This window comes from Chiloscyllium plagiosum, chromosome 11 (assembly GCF_004010195.1).
Source record: "Chiloscyllium plagiosum isolate BGI_BamShark_2017 chromosome 11, ASM401019v2, whole genome shotgun sequence".
NCBI classification, from domain to species: domain Eukaryota; kingdom Metazoa; phylum Chordata; class Chondrichthyes; order Orectolobiformes; family Hemiscylliidae; genus Chiloscyllium; species Chiloscyllium plagiosum.
Genome location: NC_057720.1, coordinates 17,341,792 through 17,361,915, shown reverse-complemented (window position 1 = coordinate 17,361,915; position 20,124 = coordinate 17,341,792). Strand labels below are relative to the sequence as shown.

At 41.5% G+C, this 20,124-nt stretch overlaps 1 protein-coding gene across 1 annotated transcript in view; it reads right to left on the bottom strand.

The window, feature by feature from the left end:
* Positions 1-12,758, bottom strand: part of LOC122554708 (bromodomain-containing protein 3-like) — a 113,947-nt gene extending 101,189 nt beyond the window's left edge. Inside the window, exon 1 of the mRNA XM_043700084.1 lies at positions 12,589-12,758. The gene's annotated coding sequence lies outside the window, so the exon portion shown is untranslated. The remainder of the gene's footprint in view (positions 1-12,588) is intronic.
* Between the last annotated feature and the right edge of the window lie 7,366 nt (positions 12,759-20,124).

Below are 20,124 nucleotides of genomic sequence, written 5' to 3'. Positions count from 1 at the left end.
GAAGAGAAATTGCGGTCTCAAAAGGGGGCCATCTGGGATGTTGTGTGGTGGAATTGGTCCTCCTGTGAGCAAATGCAGCAGAGGTGGAGGAATTGGGAATAAGGGATAGCGGTTTTACAGGAAGCAGGGTGGGAGGTGTGGTCCAGGTAGCTGTGGGAGTTGGTGGGTTTGTCGTAGATGTCAGTGTTAAGTCAGTTACTGGAAATGGAGATGGAGGGGTCCAGAAAGGGGAGGGTAGTGTGATGGTCCAGATGAACTTGAGGTAGGGATGGAAGGTGTTCACTAATTCCACTAACGAACATCCCACATGGCCTCCTTCTTCAATTGCCACTCCCACATGGTTGACGATGCCTTCCAGTGCATCTCCTCCACCTCCATCCTAGAACCCCACTAGGGGAGGGGAGGGAAATATATCCTTGGTGCTGGGGTCTGTTTGGAGGTGGCGGAAGTGACGGCGGATGATGCGCTGTACATGGAGATTGGTGGGGTGGTAGGTGAGGGCCAGTGGGGTTCTGTCCTGGTGGGGTTTGGAGGGGCGGGGCTCAAGGGCGGAGGAGCGGGATGTGGAAGAGATGCGGTGGAGGGCATCGTCGACCACGTTGGGGGGGAAATTGCGGTCCTTGAAGAAGGAGGCCGTCTGTGTTGTGCGTATTTTGAACTGGTCCTCCTGGGAGCAGATGCGGCGGAGTCGAAGGAATTGGGAGAATGGGATGGCGTTTTTGCAGGGGGCAGGATGGGAGGAGGTGTAGTCCAGTTAGCTGTGGGAGTCGGTCGGTTTGTAGTAGATGTCCGTGTTGATCTGGTCGCCTGAGATGGAAATAGAAAGGTCGAGGAAGGGGAGGGAGGAATCTGAGACTGTCCAGGTGAATTTGAGGTCGGGGTGGAAGGTGTTGGTGAAGTGGATGAACTGTTCAACCTCCTCGTGGGAGCACGAGGCGGCGCCGATACAGTCATCGATGTAGCGGAGGAAAAGGTGGGGGGTGGGGCCAGTGTAGTTGCGGAAGATGGATTGTTCCACATATCCTACGAAGAGGCAGGCATAGCTGGGGCCCATGCGGGTGCCCATGGCTACTCCTTTCGTTTGGATTATTGAAATGTTGAGCTACAGGGTGGTTGGGTTGGTTGGTAGCTACAGGGTGGTTCCCTTAGTTTAGCACAAGGCTGAAGCATTCACAAAACTCTTCGGTCAAAAGTTGATGGTCCATCTCAGCCTCCTCCAGTGGTCCCCCAGCATTACAGATACTGGTCTTCAGCCAATTTGAGTCAGTCCATGTGATAACAAACAGTTGGAGACACTGGATCCTGCAAAGTCTATCAGCTCTGACAACCTTCTGGCAATTCTGAAAAAGTGTTCAGAATTTGCCCCACACAAACATTTACAACATTAGCATCTACACAAGAAAATTGCCCAGGTGTGTTCTGTATATAAAAAGCAGAACAAATCCAATCCAGTCTACTCAATCATTAGTGAAGTGATGGAAGATGTTATCAGAGCTATCAAGCAATAATCTAGAGATGTCCAGTTTGCATTCTGTCACCGTCACTCAGCTCCTGACCTCACTGTAACCTTGGTTCAAACATGGAGGAGAGAAGAAAAAAAAGCTGATTTCCAGAGGTGAGGGGACAGCGACATCCCTTAACATCAAGATTGCAGAGTGTGGCATCAAGGAGCCCTCGCAAAACTGGAATCAATAGGTATCAGTGGTAAATTTTGCTGTTTGGAGTCATACCTGGCAGACAGGAAAATGATCCTGGTTGTTGGAGGTCAGTCATCTCATCTCCAGAATATCTTTGCAAGAGTTCCTCAGTAGTGTCCTAGGCCCAATGATCTTCAACTGCTTCAATAACTTTCCCTAAGGCCAGGGGTGGGAATATTTGCTGATTTATTTCAGCATGTTCAGCACCATTTGCAGTTCCTCAGATACTGAAGCAATCAATGTTCAAATGCCACAAAATCTGGACAATATCCAGGCTCGGCCTGCCAAGTGGTTAAGTCACACTCATACACACAAATGCCAGGCTATGTCCATTTCCAATAAGAGACAACCTAACCACCATCCTTTGACATCAATGGTGTTACTATCACTAAATCCCCCAATATCAATATCATTGACCAGAAACTCAACTGGATTCACCACAAACATGGTAGCCACAAGAGAAGGTCATAGGTAAGGAATACTGCAAGTAACTTACCTCCAACTCCCAAAGCCTGCGCATCATCTACAAAGCGCAAATCAGGAGTGTGTTGGAATACTCCCCGACAACACAAGAAGCTTGACACCATCCAGAGTGAAGCAGCTCATTCAATTGGCACCATTTCCACAAATATCCACTCTTTCCACCACTGATGCCCAGTAGCAACACTGCGTGCTATCTACAAGAAGCAGTGCAAATATTTAACAAAGATCCTCAGTCACTATCTTCCAAAACTTAGACCTCTTTCATCGCAAAGGACAAGGGCAGCAGATACACAGGAACACCACCACCCATAAGTCACCCTCCAAGCCACTTGAGAAAGTCTATAGCCTTAAAACCTGTCTTTAAGCATTTAGACTAAAATGTAATGCTGAATTATAGAACACATTTGCTGCACACTAGATCACAGACAGACAGGTAGGCTCAGAAAAAAGGGGGAACTCAAGGAATGTAGAAGATAAAAACATCTGTGCTCACCAAGTGATAACAGAACGCTCTAAGGCAATTAAGAACATTTGCCTTAACATCAGCGAATCTGTGTAAACAGGACACCAAGTGATAACATCCACGGCTTTTCCCTCGTGAAATTAATGAGAGTGTTTGATTCAGACACTGAAACGAAACTCTGTGCTATCAAAAGCCTTGTAATTAACGGTCAGATCCCGTCAATTATAATGGATTCTTATTATCCCTTGCAAGCGGAGGCAGACACAAAAAAAATCTTCGCTGTTACAAGACCCTGACTTGAGAGTAAAAAAGGACAAAGAGAGAAACCATTTCAGTGCTGAGGCTGCTGACGCCAGTAGAAAATTAACTCTTAGTGCTTACCTGCTATGGATTGAATTTAATTGCATTTTGGGATGATATTGAGTAGCCATTACTGGTTATTAAACACAAACTCTGTAAAAGGTAATGTTGCTGTTCTTGCAAACCACTCTACAGACCCCCCACCACTGTCAACTCTAACTAATCAGATCTTGTGTTTTTTTTGAATCACAACCCTGAAAAGAAAGCATGTTTAATTCGAAGACTAATGAATCAGTTTAAATGCAACTTTACGGTAACATCTCAGCCTCAGGTACAGAATAATTCAGTGCTTAAAAAGCAGGAGTCTGCTCCTAGCTTAGAAATTATTCTAGGCCTAACATTGAAGAGATTCTGGCACAATGTGTCAGGTCGCCATTTTATGGTCAAACGTTTGCCCTCCTTGCTAAGAAGCCATTTTGTAAAATAATTGTATCAGACGTATGAGCTTTGCAAGGTTACCTTATGAACTCTCCAATTAGCTCAGACTGGCACTTCTATGACAGGAGTTTATCTCGCTAGCAAGCACCTAACTCAGCTGGTTAGTTTTTCCCACCTGATGAATGGCTTAGGTCCTGTAGGAGTGACCAGTCAAGCATACACGGAGCTGTCAATTAACTTTTCTTCCTTACAAATTATTGTCTTTCACGGTTATCTGTCTAATTAAAAACATGCAATGTTTTTGTAAATTTTTGTATAAAAGGAAGCCACTTTGCATCAGTACATTGGAGTAGCCTGCTGGAACACTCAAAGAGCTGGTACCCTACTCTCCAAGTTTATTAGAACCTTGTTAGTTTAGCTTCTAGGTATCAGTGTTATGTTGTAACAGTGATGCTATTGGTAAATAAAGGGGATGACTAAAATTAAACTAATCTATCTGCAACAGGTTTTTTATTCCAGACTTCCAAAGAGTACAAATCTCCAGGATGAACTAAGAGAGAGAGGCTTACAGGTCAGAGTCCATAAGGGATTCCCTGGGCCATCTCAAATCTGTACTTTAACACACTCACCATCCTGACTTGGAAATAAATCACCATTTCTTCACTGTCAGTGGGTCAAAAGGATGGAACTGCCTTAAGGGCATTGAGAGTCAAGCCACAGTAGGTGGATTGCAGGAGTTCAGGAAGGCAGTTAACCACCTTCTCAAGGGCAACTACGGATAGTTAATAAATGATGAGCCAGTAAGGCCCACATCTTCCGAATGTATCTACTAAAGCAAGCATAATTTCTCCTGTTAATCTTTAAAAATGGACCACATTCACTTCCACTAAACAATTTTATACATACTTTAAAGCTTTTATAATCATGTTTTATATTTCTTTCAGTCTTACACGCTCATTGTGTTATCTTTATTAAACTTTTGGTAACCTTTTGGTACTTAAAGCCCTTCCAAGTTTGACGTTTGCTTTTTTGACAAAATGAACAACTGGTTTAATCCAAACTGGTACTTAATTTCTCAATCGCAAAATTGAGCCACTTTTCCAATGGAGCTTTTAAGGAAGTGTATGTTACAAATTCTGAATATGAAATGAACCATTTGCGATTGCTAATATACCATCATGACATGAAAGTTAAAGAAAGCCAATCACAGGACTAAGTAAGTTTACTGATGTAGATTGAAAACTAAAATCAAATATTAGATACTTTTTTATTATGATCACTTTCCCAGGAAAATTATAAAAGCTTACAATTAATCATGCCACATTAAGTAACAGCAACAAAATTAAAAACTGCTCCTTCGCAGGTTTTTTTTAAAAACACTTTTCTAGAAAACCACATGGGAATGCATTCAATCAATTGCTCCTCCAAATTACATTTACACGTTTGTCTGATTGAGACAACTGAAGTTAGTCAGGGATTACTTTATGGCCGTAGTTACATGTTTCTAATTTGTTGATTCTGCACAAGCCTTACTGTTAGGAGACATGTAAACTACAACCATTTTCTATCCTTAGTTATTTCTTAATTCCTTTTCATTATTGCCTTTAACATCAGTGCTACAGCTTTCCTTCTCATGTGCCTCTTTTTCCTGAGAAAGAAATATGCTGTGTTATTTGTTTCCCAGCCAACAGATCAATACAACTGCTAGATCAAGTGTCATTAGTTCATCTATCTTGTTACCAATGCCTTGAACATTCATATATACCACCCTTAACTCTTGGCTATTTTTCCAGAATGTAGCTTTAACTGATTTTCATTCGTATTATTAAACTCTGCTCCTATTGAAAACAAACAACATAGAGTTAGAGTCATACAGCATGGAAACAGACCCTTCAGTCCAATTAATCAATGCTGAACACAATCCCAAACTAAACTAGACCCACCTGCCTGTGCTTGGCCCACATTCCTCCAAACATTTTTTTTTAATTCATGTACTTTTCTAAAAATGTCTTTTAGATGTTGTAACTGTACCCACATCCATCACTTCCTCTGCAACGGTGTTCCACATGCAAACCAGTGTTTAAAAAAAGCCATGTCTTTTGACATTAGTTGATGCTCCCTAAAACTACAGTGCTCCACATAAAAGCTCACTCTTTCCTAAGCCTGGTACCATTGTCTAGTGAATTGAAAGCTCTGGCTCATATCATTCTTTCAGCCATAGATTTAAATCTGTTTGTCCCTAGACCAAATTGATTCATACAGTAATTCAAATTACCATCTTTCATGCACTGCTTTTCAAGTTTTACTCTTACACTTCAAACTGCTTCAGCAGAACTTAATGTTTAGTTCTACCTAGATCATGGATCACAACAATAAGATCCTCTCCCTCCCATTCCGATCACAAGAGAATGCCAATAACCACAATACTGGGCAGGCAGCACAACCTGAATACATAAATTAACTGCCATAATATACTGCTCACTACAACTACCAGATACGTACATGTTCCCCTAATTTGAAGTAGTATCCTGCAGCACAATGCCACAGTCAACTTGCTCGTTGTCCCTCAGTCTTTTAATCTTTTTCACACAGATTGGATAACAGCAAGAGCTCAGCATCACTGCTGCATCATATCTGTCTGGTTTAGTCACATTCTCCTGCATCTAACACTAATGTAAATCAAAACAATTACGTGCGCGCGTGCATGTGTAGCAGAGAGAGTGCTAGAGAGACCTCACGTGAGTAACTCAGTTGCTTGATTTAGGATTCTTAAACATTTGACTTAACCAATTAAACTTTGCCTTCGACAATGCTTTGGGATCAAGAATAACTTTCTTCCATTCCAGTTTGATGGGACCTATGTGACTGATAAATCCAAGTGGTCTCAAACCTTGCAGATGTGGAGCAGATAGATCATGCAAGGTTGAGTTGGCAAGGTGTAGGGAGGCTTATGCATCCCTTCCAATACTTAACCTAGAAAAAGTCTTTTAAAGGTATTGGTGCCTTCCAGAATTCTCCACCTTGGTTGCCATAAGCCAGGGATACCATGAGTCAGTTTTGTTTGAATTCTTCAAAGATGCTTTGAGGATATCCCTAAACAACTTTTCCTGGAAAAAAAAAGTTACAAATCCCTACCTTACAAAAATAAAAAAAAATTAGATTAGAAAGTTTTAGAAAGTTTTATATTGAAAACTTCTAATATTACAAGTTGGTGCACACAAGTGCGAGATTAAACAAGAAAAGGACGCCTTGCTCTCTATCCAAAATTCTCCCAACTTACCAAACACACATCTTCCTACTTTACTGAAGAACCATATGGTTAATGTTGAGGTCTTGTTTGATAGGTGTGCTCCAGCAGGAATAGTCTACTTTTGGAAACCATTTGATCCACTCAACTGCATAGGCAGTTACATTTATTCAAAATCAATTTACTACATTTAACCAATACATTATGGTTCAAATGCAGTTTTACTCTTAAATTTAAGGAATTTGAAGCCAATCCTTGTTTGAGGAAATAGCCTTCAATAAGTTGTGGACAGATTTAACAAGTAAATGTTTCTGTAAGAATGCAACGTGAACAATCATGTTTCAAATTAACCAAATTAAAGGAGATAATCACAAAATGCTAAAGCCTTCAAGGTTCCTTTCCTATACATCCAATTATTTTTATCCCCAAAGGCAGTTATACTTTGAGTGTTTTGTCTGGACAATAAAGTATTGCAAGTCTGTAATTAAGAATTCAAGTCCAGAGTTTCAAAGTAGCAGGTGGACATTCAAAGTCCCACCGTATTTAAATACAATTGGTTATTCTAATGTTCAAAAACAGACCATACTACTCAAAACATGACATGATTTAGAATTTTAGTCAATGAATTGATAAATTTGATTACTCATTCAAAACAGCAAGATTGTGGTCAGTGTACCACAAATAAGGTACAAAAAGAATCAAGCTGAATTATCATACAGTCCATCTCTCAGCAGGAAAACGGTGCGAACAATGCCAGATGAAGTAGTGTAATAATTATGAATTGAATTGAAGGTCGCTATCAGAAAACACAATAACCATTTCCTTTAGATTGAAAAGGTAGAAATCTATAAATACCTTTTTTTAAAAATCATCCCATTACACACATAAAACTGGTTAGTTTCAGCAATTGGCAACTGTCCAGAAATCAAATTATTCATAGTCACACATTAAAAAAATGCAACTGTTTGAGAAAATCATGTTTATTTACTAACATTTGTAATGCAATTTGTGCAACTGAGTTGCAAACTTAAGCACGATGGCTACTGAATAGATGACAACATTTAAGAGATTTTCCAGCAAAGTAGGCATTATGTCATTGGTGAATGTTAGGACTGCTCTACTTGGACCAAAAAGGTGGCTGAGTAACCCAGTATTCCTGAAATGCAAATAAACAGTGTCCTTTAATCTAAACAGGGTACTACAAATGAAACTAAATGGTCAATCCAATCAAATGAAAAGTAAAAGTAAAGAGTGGAACCAATAAAAGTGAAAATCACTCCAACTAAAATTATGGACCAGGTGGAAACTAGTCACTTGAAAGAGAGTTGCAGCAAGATGACAGGATGCAGCTTGGAAGATAATCAGTGAGCTCAGATTAGTAGGTTTTAATGATAAACTGAAGTGGAAATAACAGATCAGTGGGCTGATGGAGGTAGAATGTGAGAGATAACATTAAATTTGAATTGAATGACTGTGATTGGACATGGAAGCTTTAAACAATGTCAAAAAGCAGAGTCAGAAAAACATTCCTGAAGAAGGGCTTATGCCTGAAACGTCGATTCTCCTGTTCCCTGGATGCTGCCTGACCTGCTGCGATTTTCCAGCAACACATTTTCAGCTCTGATCTCCAGCATCTGCAGACCTCACTTTCTCCTCCGAGTCAGAAAAACAGTCAAGTTGTTAAGAATCTTACTTGGAGAGGTTGAGAAGGAATGAAAGAGGCATGTAATTTTAACGAGAGACAAGAATGAGCAAAAGGGAAATGACAAGTGGCACGATGGCTCAGTGGTTAGCACAGCTGTCTCACAGCACCAGGGCCCCAGGTTCGATCCCAGTCTCAGGCGACCATCTGTGTGGAGTTTGCATATTCACCCAGTGTCTGTGTGGGTTTCCTCTGGGTGCTCCAATTTCTTCCCACAGTCCAAAGATGTACAGGTTAAGTGAATTGGCCATGCTAAATTGCCCATAGTGTTAGGTGCATTAGTCAGAGGGAAATGGGTCTGGGTGGGTTACTCTTCGGAGGGTCGGTGTGGACTTGTTGGGCCGAAGGGCCTGTTTCTGCACTGTAGGGAATCTAATCTAAAGTCAAACATTAGATGTAGTGTGGGATGACAGTTGAGTACAAGCCTGGAAGATATTTGCCAATGAAGGTAAGGAAGAAAGAAGTCCAAAGTATCCAATTCTAAAGAGGTCACATAATAGCACACACAGGCCACTGTATAATAGAAACATAGAACAGATGCTAGAAATCTGAAAAGCAGAAAAATGCTTGAAATCTTCAGACACTCATGCCTTATCTCTGGAGAGACAAATAGTGTTAATGTTCTAGGTTTGTGACTCATCCTTAATAATGGACTCTAAAACCTTACCAATGACTAAACAGCCTACAGCTTCCTATCTTGTGCCTCCCTCCCATCTTAAAACAAGAGAATGTTACATTTTCTAATCATGTGAAAACCTCCCTGACTCCAGTGATTTCTGAAAAATCATTACCAATACCCTTAGTTATCTCTTTCAGAATCCTGTGATAGTCCATCAGGTCCAGGTGATTTATCCACCTGGAAACTTTTCAGCTTCTCTCACACCCTCTTACAGCAATGACTGATATTTATCTAGCAACACCTGTTCAGTATCTAGTACCCACTAGTTGTGGTGAGGGAATAACATGGGTCATGATGAGTGCCTTTGTAGAAAGGCAGGCATAGCAGAAAATTTACAATAGAATCACAGAATGGTGAAGGTGATGAACAAAGCCATTTAGCCTATCTTCAAACAAGCATCACTACCTACTAACAACCTTGCTTCTCCCCCTCCCCCGGTTCTATAGTGATCACCCAATGCCATGTTGAACTCCTCAACTGAACCTGCCTCCGCCACATTTGCAGACAGTGCACTCCATACTCTAACTACTCATTGTTGAAAATGAGTTTCTCATTCTCATCTTTAGGTCTTACAAGTATCTCATACAAGTTCAACATCACCTCATTGCTCTTTTATTCTGTCCTTATTAATAAAGCTGAAGAGACATTCAAATGAGGAATGAGAGTAGGTCACTCAGCCATTCAACAAGATCTTGCCTGATCAGATTTTAATCTCAACTTCACATTCCTGCATATCACTTATAATCACTTATAATCTTTAATTCCCCTGATAATCAAGAACCTGCCTAACTCTGCCTTAAAAATATTTGAAGATTCCGCACCCACTACCTTTTGAGATAGGGGATACCAAAGACTCAACCTCAGGAAAAATGGATGTAAGTTTGAGCTATAAATCTTCTCAAAGCTCGCTCAGAAAAATTTTTTCCTCATAGTTTAAAACTAACAGGGTAACCATTTAAAACATGATCCCTAGTTCTAGATTCTCCCACAAGAGGAAACATCGAACCAGTCAAGTTCTCTCAGAATCTTATACATTTCGATTAAGTCACCTCTAACCCTTCTAAACCCCAGAGGATACAGGTCGAGCTTGTTGAGCCTTTCCTCATAAGGCAATCTTCCTGTTCCAGGTATTAGTCTATTAAACTTTCTCTCAACTCAAAACACATGAACATCCTCCTGCAAGTATGCTAACCTGTACAGTACACAATACTTCTGTTACAATCTCATAAGTGCTCCATATAACAGAAGCATAACCCCCCTACTCTTGCATTCAATTTCCTTTACAATAAGCCATAACATTCTATTAGTTTTCCTGATTACTTGTACCTGCATACTAGCCTTCTATGCTTTTTGCACCAGGATACCTGATCTCTACATCATCTATTTAGATTTGCTTTTATATTCTTTCTGCCAAAATGGACAATTCTGCACTTTTCCAGATAGCACATTGCCAGTTCTTTGTCCATTCACTTAGTGTATCAAGATCCCTTTGTAGGCTCCTTATATCCTCAACTCACTTTCCTACTCATCTTTGGGTAATCAGCAAATTTATTAAAAATATCTTAATCCATTCATCCAAAACATTAATTTAAATTGTAAACAGTTGAGGCCTCAGCACCAACCACTGTGGCACACCACTCAACATCCTGCCAACCTGAAAAAGACCTTTTTCCTACTCTCTGCTTCCTGTTATACACTATGCTTCATTAACTGCTGTTTCCACCTGTCCTGCCACCTTCAATGGTCTGTACATACATGGATCTAGTTGAAAAAAATCAACTTTATAGTCCAACGGGTTTATTTGGAAACACTATCAGGTGATAGTCATCTGAATATATGGATCTAGGTTGTTCTACTCCTCCACCCATTTTGTGCTGTCTTTCAATGTTTTTCCTACTAAAAGGTGCATCACCTTGCACACCTCTACACTAAACCTCATCTGCCACTTATCCACCGATTCCACCAACTTGTTCACATCCTTTTACTGTCATCCTTTCAGTTTACAATTTTCCAAGTTTCATGTCATCTGCATTTTCCCCCTTAAGATCCTATATATTCAGGAGGAGAGAGGCACAATACTGACTCTAGGAGAATTCCACCACAAACCTTCCTCCAGCTATTTCCTAACACTCATCCAGTCATGTGTCCAAGTTGTTACTGTCCTTTTTATTCTAGGATCTATATCTTTCATAGGTCTGTTGTGTGGAACTGTTAAACATCCTGGAAATCCACATATACCAACCACATCATTACCTTCATTCCTTTCTGTTACCTATTTAGTAAGTTAGTTAAAAATAAGTTTGCCTTTAAAAATCCATGCTGTCTCTTCCTTAACCCACATTTTTCCACATTACTAATTCTACCTCAAATAATTGTTTCCAGAAGTTTCTCCAAAGTTAAACTGACGTGTTTGTAATTATTGGGAATATCCTGACAATCTTCCTTAAGTCCATGTATTTGCAATTCTAAAGTCTTCTGGCACCTCCTGACTCCAGGACGGATTCAAAAGGTGCCACTGCAACACATATCTTTACTTGCTTCAAAACCCTTGGATATATTTGTCAATTTTAAGCAACAATCTATACCAGACTTTTGCCTTATTAGACTTTGAACCCTTCCAGTGACAATTTCCTCCTTTGTCATCATGGTCTGGGCAGCATCCCCCTCTTCTGAAAAGCCAACTGTAAAACTTTCACTTTACATCTCAGCAATGCACCCTATTTTCATGTGTAAATCCCTTCTGAGTCTCTAATGGGCCCTTTTCCTCCTTCAACCTTTTGCTATAATATTTTGAAAAATATATACGCGAACATGGTGCATAACATAGTGGTCACAGAAGATTTCATTGGTAGTTCTCCTCCTTTCACAAAATTAGTCCAGGGATTGTTCGGCGACATGCGTAACCGGACAAAATTTGTAAGTGAGTGGCAGGCGGAATCTAATTTGTGGGACCGTACAACTTTATAACCAGACAAGTGACTGCCCAATAAGAAAACCGCGCCCTGTATTTTAAAATTTGTCTAATCATATTCGAGTTAGCAGAAGCTTCTTGCTGACATGCTTTAAACTTTTGTTGACAATGAATTATCTAGTTTAAACCGGTGTCGACATAGCGGAAAAAATACCGGCAAGAAGTTCCTGATAATTCAAAAATCTATTAGACAATCACATTTTAAAAGAACAAATAGACTTTGTTGTATTTTAGGCAGTTCATTCACCTAGTTAAAACAATTGCACCCATAGAAATAACGAAACGGTCCTGTTAACGCGAACTTATTTGCATCTGTTCTCGATAAAATAAATGGCAATTTATTTTACCTCTTCCCTCCGAGCTATAACTTGGCTCTCCCTCCCAAAACGTGTTTTCTTAAAATTACATCTTTAAGCCCACTTTAAACACTGACTCTAATATGTAAACAAGAGCCTTGGAACAACACAATCAAAGTGTTTGCACAGACGTTACAATCCCAGCTGTGTGTAGGTGAATTTCTTTTTAAGCCCTTGCATTTTTCTCCCGCCTGCTACAGGAATGCTCCTGCCGGCTCTATTCTGACCTGGTTACCTGTTGCTTTCACTGACCTTCAAGTTTAAAGCGGCCACACCCGCGCGCGCAGCCACCGTTCAACGCTCAGGCTCGCAACCCTCCCCCCCGACGCCTCGCGCACCACGAACCAAACGCTCGCGCGCGGCTCGGAGCGCCCGTTTCTAGGTGTGCGGGGCGGGCAGCCTCCTTGAAGCCCCGCCTCTTCCCAATCCCGTTAGGGATGTGGCCACAATTCTTTCCCGAACTTTCTGGTGAGAGTTATGACTCGTTTCCTATTCCCTGTAGTGGAGAAAATTTATTTTTTTTCATGGTGGGAGATCAAACGGTGAAGGTGAAGGTGAAGGTGAACGGCGGGGGTTAAATCAAAAATAGAGCTGGAGGGGGAAATAATGCACTCCACTCCCTGCGCCGCCCACCTCTCCCTGAACAGCTCAAAGGTGTTGGTGGAGACTGTGTGCTCCTTCTCCAGAGACACCCGGGCTCTAACGTAACTGCAGAAGAGGGGCAGACAGTCGGCCCTAAGGACCCCGTCCACAGCCTGCTGCCTGGAACTGCCCAGCACCACTAATCCAGAATCTGGTTTCCAGCATCTGCAGTCATTGTTTTTACCTTGCTGCCTGGACCTGTTTAAGGCCACTTTGGCCAGGCAGTGGAGGAAATTTAATCGCCACTGCGCATTCATTACATTGGCTGCTCTTAACCCTTATCCACGTCCTCCTTAAATATCCTAATGTAGTCCCAGATGGACCCTTTACCCCCTGTTTACATTGTATCTCTTTGTAAGCTTGAGGTCCTCCAAGTAAGGCCCTTTCGTATGCTCATTTATGTTTTCCCAGACACGTTTTTCCACTGGTCAATGTGCAGCTTAGGGGAGTCTGAGAACCACTCTTTAGGATGGCATGGTAGCTCAGTGGTTAACACTGCTGCCTCACAGCACCAGGGACTTGGTTTCAATTCCACTATGACTGTCTGCACATTATCCCTGTGTCTAAATGAGTTTCTGCCAGCTGCTCCAGTTTCCTCCCACAATACAAATCTGTTCAGGTTTGCTGGGTTGGCCATGCTAAATTAGAGTTGGGAAATGGAGGGTTACAGGGATAGGGTGGGTTTGGGTAGGTTGCTCTTTGGAGGGTTGGTGTGAGCTGAGCGACTTGCATTTAAAGAGTCAGTTCAGCTATGAGGTGGTAGTTTGTTCTTGTGCAATCCCATGTTCTAAGAAAATTGTGTAATATCAGCATATTTAAACCTGGAAGAGGGGTTAGAAGGTTGGGTGAGCAAGTTTGCGGATGACACGAAAGTCGGAGGAGTTGTTGACAGTGAGGAAGCATGTGGCAGGTTACAGCAGGATATAGAGAAGCTGCAGAGCTGGGCAGAAAGGTAGCAGATGGAATTCAATGTAGCTAAGTGCGAGGTGATTCACTTTGGGAAGAATAACAAAAAGATGTCTTTATGGGCATTTAAGAGGGCATTGGATAGGTATATGGAGGATAGTGGGTTAGTGTAGTTTAGGTGGGCTTGGATCGGCGCAACATCGAGGGCCCAAGGGCCTGTACTGCGCTGTATTCTTCTATGTTCTATGTTCTATGTTCTATGTTCTAATAGGGCCAGAATTGCGTTATAACCAATACACACGTTAAAACTTTGTGCTTTAGAAGCAGTGTCCCAAATTGTTAATTGTATTATTGCAAATTCATGTTAACGAAACGCACGTTATAGCAGAACAACCTGTACTTTATGATTCTAAGAATCCGTACCATAGCGCACACTAAAGGAATTGCCCGAGAATTCCTTTTTCCTCTGAGCAATTCCTCTGTGCTTGGAATCATCCAAAAGCTTCCACTAAATTTGGAGACTTCAGAAGTTTTGGTGAAATTCAGCAAAATTGCCAAGATTGGAGAATTTGAGCTTACAGGGAGAGGCTAGTAGTCTGGGGCTGTTTTCCCTGGAGTGTCGGAGGCTGAGGGGTGACCTGATAGAGGTTAATAAAATAATGAGGGGCATGGATAGGGTAAATAGAAAGGTCTTTTCCCTGGGTTCGGGAAGTCAAGAACTAGAAGGCATAGGTTTAAGGTGAGAGGGGAAAAATTTAAAAGAGACCTTAGGGACAACTTTTTCATGCAGTGGGTGGTGTGTGTATGGAATATGCTGCCAGAGGAAGTGGTGGAGGCTGGTACAATTACAGCATTTAAAAGGCATTTGGATGGGTATATGAATAGGAAGGGTTTGGAGAGATATGGGCTAAGTGCTGGCAAATGGGACTAGACTAGGTTACGATATCGGGTCAGCATGGACAATTGGACCAAAGATTCTGTTTCCATGCTGTATATCTCTATGACTCTAATTGTTATTTAACTTAGGCTGTAACTGTTGAGTAGCTCTGAACTACACCTTCCATAGACTCTTCCCCAACAGAAATAACTTGACCTTCCTTACCTCCCCAGGACCCAACACAAGCAGACACCAGACCTGACCTGACTCAAATCTTCTTCGCTCACCAATCGGGTCTGACCCAACATCCCCTGGCAGTGTACCTGATTTCTCCAATTATCTTGACCTATCTGAATAATTGCATCACTTACTGTCTACCCTGCACTCTGGCACCCTATCCTTTACATAAATGCCAACCTATCCCAGGCAGTTTACCTCTCCCAGCTGGCACCCTGGGCCCCGCCCAATTAACACCCAATTGACTTGGCATCCTCCTCCCTACTTTTCTGGTATTCTACCCCTGGCATCCTACCTCTCAGATGGCATGCTATTCACTCCGCCTTCTAACATCATTTTACATTCTGACAGTATGACAACAGCTGTCAAAGTGGCTGTCAGTATCTTTAAATTTCAGAATACAGCAGCCTAATGCTGTGGAAAGGGGTTGTAGTTTGTCGACCTTTGACAGGTCTGCTATGAAAGAACTGCCAGAGTGGAAGTACAGCTGTATTGTTCTCTTGTAGTGCAAAGGTAATATCCCTATTTCTGAGCCAGGAGGCTAGGGTTCCAGTCCCGACTGTCCCAGAGCACTGTTCCCCTTAATTTTCTTATTGGCTGCACAGGCCTCCAAGTCTAATATGTGTCAACATCTTTGAACAAGTGCTTTTTAGGAAAAATAAGAATGACAATGGAAGTGGTAGATGCAGGTACAGTTACAACATTTAAAAGATATTTGGACAGTTACATGGATAGAAAGGTTTAGAGAGAAAAGGGCCAAGCTTGGGCAAACAAGACTAGTTTAGTTTGGGAAACTTGGTCAACATGTATGAGTTGGACCGAAGGATCTGTTTCTGTGCTGTTTGACTCTGTATTTCTGAAGAAGCTCTTGAGCAGAATTGCCTCTCAAAAATGTGGAGATCTGTTCTTTTGTTAACAAAAAATGCAGAATTGCACTCTGTGAGACTGCCACTCCATGGAAAATCTGATACATATATCTTGACTTTAAATTAACTCCTACTCCCTGCATATTTTTTGATATGTAGATTATATGTTTGCTATATTTGAACCTGCAGCTGCATGTAAGAATTTCCCTACATGTTTTAACGGACTCGAGCTAATGCTCAAAATAGAATCATCAAATGAACTCCCTTTCTTCCCTGTTCTAGTTGAGAAATCAGCTAAGGTCTTTCAGTTACTGTCTATCACACCTACATTCACTGGTTACCATACACATTGGGATTCCTACAGTTCCACCCATTTTAAGGTTGGCTTTAATATGGCCCAAGCAAGTTCACCTGCAAACCTGTGGTTAAAGTAGGTTGCATTAAAGCTATCCTTACTCACAAACTCACGAAAAGCCTAAAAGTGGTCACTCTTGGTCCTGAAAAGTGTCCAATTACCTCAGTTACAGTGGAAGTGTAAAGGTATCTCAAAAATTTGATCACTGGGTGAAACTAACATTTCCAAGTTACTATCTAGTAGCAACTTGAGATATTCTGCCGATTGCACAAATAATTAATTGGCTGAAATGCCAATTATGGAGGATGTACATCCCAAAGACTGGCTGATTCTATCGATCAGCAAAACATTCCTGCTGTTCTTAACAAGCAAAGTCCTGACTGTTGACCAGTCACCCTGCGCTTGCAAAATGTACAATGAAAGTGTTTAACATTAAATATGATTTTGCAATTTAAACAACATTTTCTGAAAAATAGTGAACATGCTGAGATATATACTGAAAACCTTGTATTGATATTCTTGAGAATTGTCCTGGTGAATGCAAGACAAAAGGTTTTGACAATTTTTTTTCAGAAATACTTATGATTTTAAAATGTTCATTCATGTTTTCAAATCCTTCTATGGCCTTGCCTCTCCTAATGTATAAATTCTTGCTCCACACCCTTCTCTAATTCTGCCTTTTTCAGCATCCCCAACCTCGATTCCATCATTAGTAGTCTTGCCTTCAATAGACCTGTCTCTAAGTTTTGGAATACCATCCCTAATCTCTTGGCTTCTCAAGCACACTTTTCTCCTTTGGGTCACTAGTTAATGGTTACATCTTTGACAATCTTTTGTTCGTCTGTCGTAAGGTCTGGCACTGCTGTCTTACAGTGCCAGAGACCCAAGTTCAATTCCTGCCTCAGGCGACTGTCTGTGTGGAGTTTGCACATTCTCCCCGTGTCTGCGTGGGTTTCATTCAAGTTCTCCGGTTTTCTCCCACGGTCCAAAAAATGTGCAGGTTAGGTGAATTGGCTATGCTAAATTGCCCATAGTGTTAGGTGAAGGGGTAAATATAGGGGAATGGATCTGGGTGGGTTGCTCTTCGGAGGGTCGGTGTGGACTTGTTGGGACAAAGGGCCTGTTTCCACACTGTAAGTAATCTAAGTAATCTGAGTGTCTCAGTGTCATATTTTGTATGATAATTCTGCTGTGAAACATGTTGGGATATTTTATTACATCGGTATATACCATAATTATAAGCTGTTATGTAAACTTGCATGTCAAATTTTATAATAAACTGTTACAGAGGAGAGATGTAATAGGAAGACAGTAATGAAATCTTTTTAAGTGCCAGCTCAGCACAGCTGTACATGATGGGTTTGGATATGTGAATCTTGGAGGAGGAGGCATTTATAGCTCAAAGATAAAACTCAAGTGCTGAGGTTGAAGTCATCATGTTGGAAGGGAGATTTTCCTTTTAGTATACTTTTCCCATGATCTATGTGTTTTTAATGTATGCCCCTTTAATAAAATGGGTAACCTTTTGTTTGATTAATTAGTATTGCTGATCAAGTAATAGGAGTACAAATAATCTAATCTGAATGTAATACAAAACACCCAATATTCATAAGGGGGAGATAAAATATCAAAAATATCACATGAAATAAAAATAAAATTTAGTTAATTGAGTAGTTGAGATAAATAGCATAGAAGTATATAAGATAAAACTAGGTAAGCACACAGGAGAGAAAGATTTAAAACAATATGTTGGAGTGGTTAAACAAATTCATTGGGAGGAAGATTATGTGGCTTATAAGCAATTGAGGTAACTGCACATTTCTGTGTTGGAAATTATGTGTCAATCAGCACTTGAAATTACAGTTGAGAATTAATACAGTAGATATCAAATACAGGCAGTCAGTACATGGATTGAATGAGTTGCAAATTGTTCATGGAAAATTTAAATGTGGGTGTAAATCAGGAGTTGATAAAAAAATTTAAAAAGGAGAAAACTGCAGTGTAGATATTTTTAATCAACCTTTTCAGATATGACACACCACTGGAGCAAATTATATTACTCAAGCCTCCTGGCTCTACGCTACAGATATCTCCACTGTGCTACAAGACCCTCCAGGAATGCAGTGTATCAATATCCAAACCGTCGTTAAATTACTGCAATTAGACCTAGGAATCATCAGCCAAAAAATAGACTAGACCCATCTAGTCCATTACCTCCTATCATTTTGGCCATTTTGCCAGAGCGGTGAGGAGAGAAGGAGGAATGAAGCGATGGCTGTCGGCAAGGGTAAGTTTTCTCGCATAAAAAGGGACTTACTTCGGGAGTCATGCCTCCATTTTGCCAGAGGGGCGAGGAGAGAAGGAGGAGTGAAGCGAGGGCTGCCAAGAAGGTAATGGCTTAATTTATATTTGGGCAGTGGCTAAACCCAACATACTACACGTGTAGTATCTCCCTCCCGTGCCCTCCTCCTCTAACCAGAAGAAAAAGACTCTGTAAGGTAAGGCTTTTATTTATCTTTTTTTTCATTTATTTAAGTGCATTGCTTGGTTTCAGTTATTTCATATAAAGCTAAGCTTACAATGGCAGGGGACCTCAGACCCGTGGCATGTGACTCTTGCTTGATGTGGGAGCTTAGGAACGTGTCTGACGTTCCTTACTCTTACATTTGCAAAAAGTGTGTCCAGCTGCAGCTGTTGTTTGACCGCATGATGGCTCTGGAGCTGCGGATGGACTCACTGTGGATGAGGAGGTCGTGGATAGCATGTTTAGTGAATTGGTCACACTGCAGGTTAGGATTGCTGAGGGCAACAATGAATGGGCGGCCAAAAGACAGATAAAGAGTAGGAAGACAGCGCCGGTATCCCCTGCAGTCATCTCCCTCCAAAACAGGTGTACCGTTTTGGATACTGTTAGGGGAGATGGCTCACCAGGGCAGCAGTAGTCAAGATCATGGCACTGTGTCGGGCACTGCTGTTCAGAAGGGCGGGAAAAAGACTCGTAGGGCCATAGTCATAGGTGATTCTATTGTGAGGGGAGTAGACAGGCGGTTCTGTGGCCGAAAACGGGACTCCCTGATGGTATGTTGCCTCCCAGGTGCTTGGGTCAGAGATGTCACTGATCGGCTGCAGAGCATTCTAAAAGGGGAGGGTGAACAGCCAGTTGTCTTGGAGCATATAGGCACCAAAGATATAAGTAGAAAGCGAGATGAGGTCCTGAAAGAATAATTCAGGGAGCTAGGAGAGAAGTTAAAGGGGAGGACCTCAAAGGTAGTGATCTCAGGATTGCTACCAGTGCCACGTGCTAGCCAGCGTAGAAATGAAAAAATAGGCAGGATGAACACGTGGCTTGAGAGATGGTGTAGGAGGGAGGGGTTCAGATTTGTTGGACATTGGGACCGGTTCTGGGGAAGGTGGCACTATTACAAAAGGAACGGTCTGTATCTGAACCAGACCGGAACCAATGTCCTTGGGGGAGTTTTTGCTACTGCTGTTGGAGAGGTTTTAAACTAATGTGGCAAGGGGTTGGGAACCAGAAGAGATAACAATTAGGCAGCGAGGTGGAGACCGCTGACTGTAAGAATTATGAAGATAGCACTAATAAAAGGAAAGAATAGGCAGAGAGCAGGTGAGCACAAAAGATCTGGTGGCATGAAATGCATCTACTTTAATGCAAGGAATATAGTGTGTAAGGCAGATGAACTTAGGTAGGGCTTGGATTGGTGCCTGGGAGTATGACATTATTGCCATCACAGAGACTTGGTTGAAGGAAATGCATGATGATTGGCAACTAAATGTTCCAGGGTATAGACGCTTCAGACAGGACAGGGAGGGAAGTAAAAGAGGGGGTGGAATTGCATTGCTGGTCAGGGACGATATCACGGCTGTGCTAAAGGAGGACACTATGG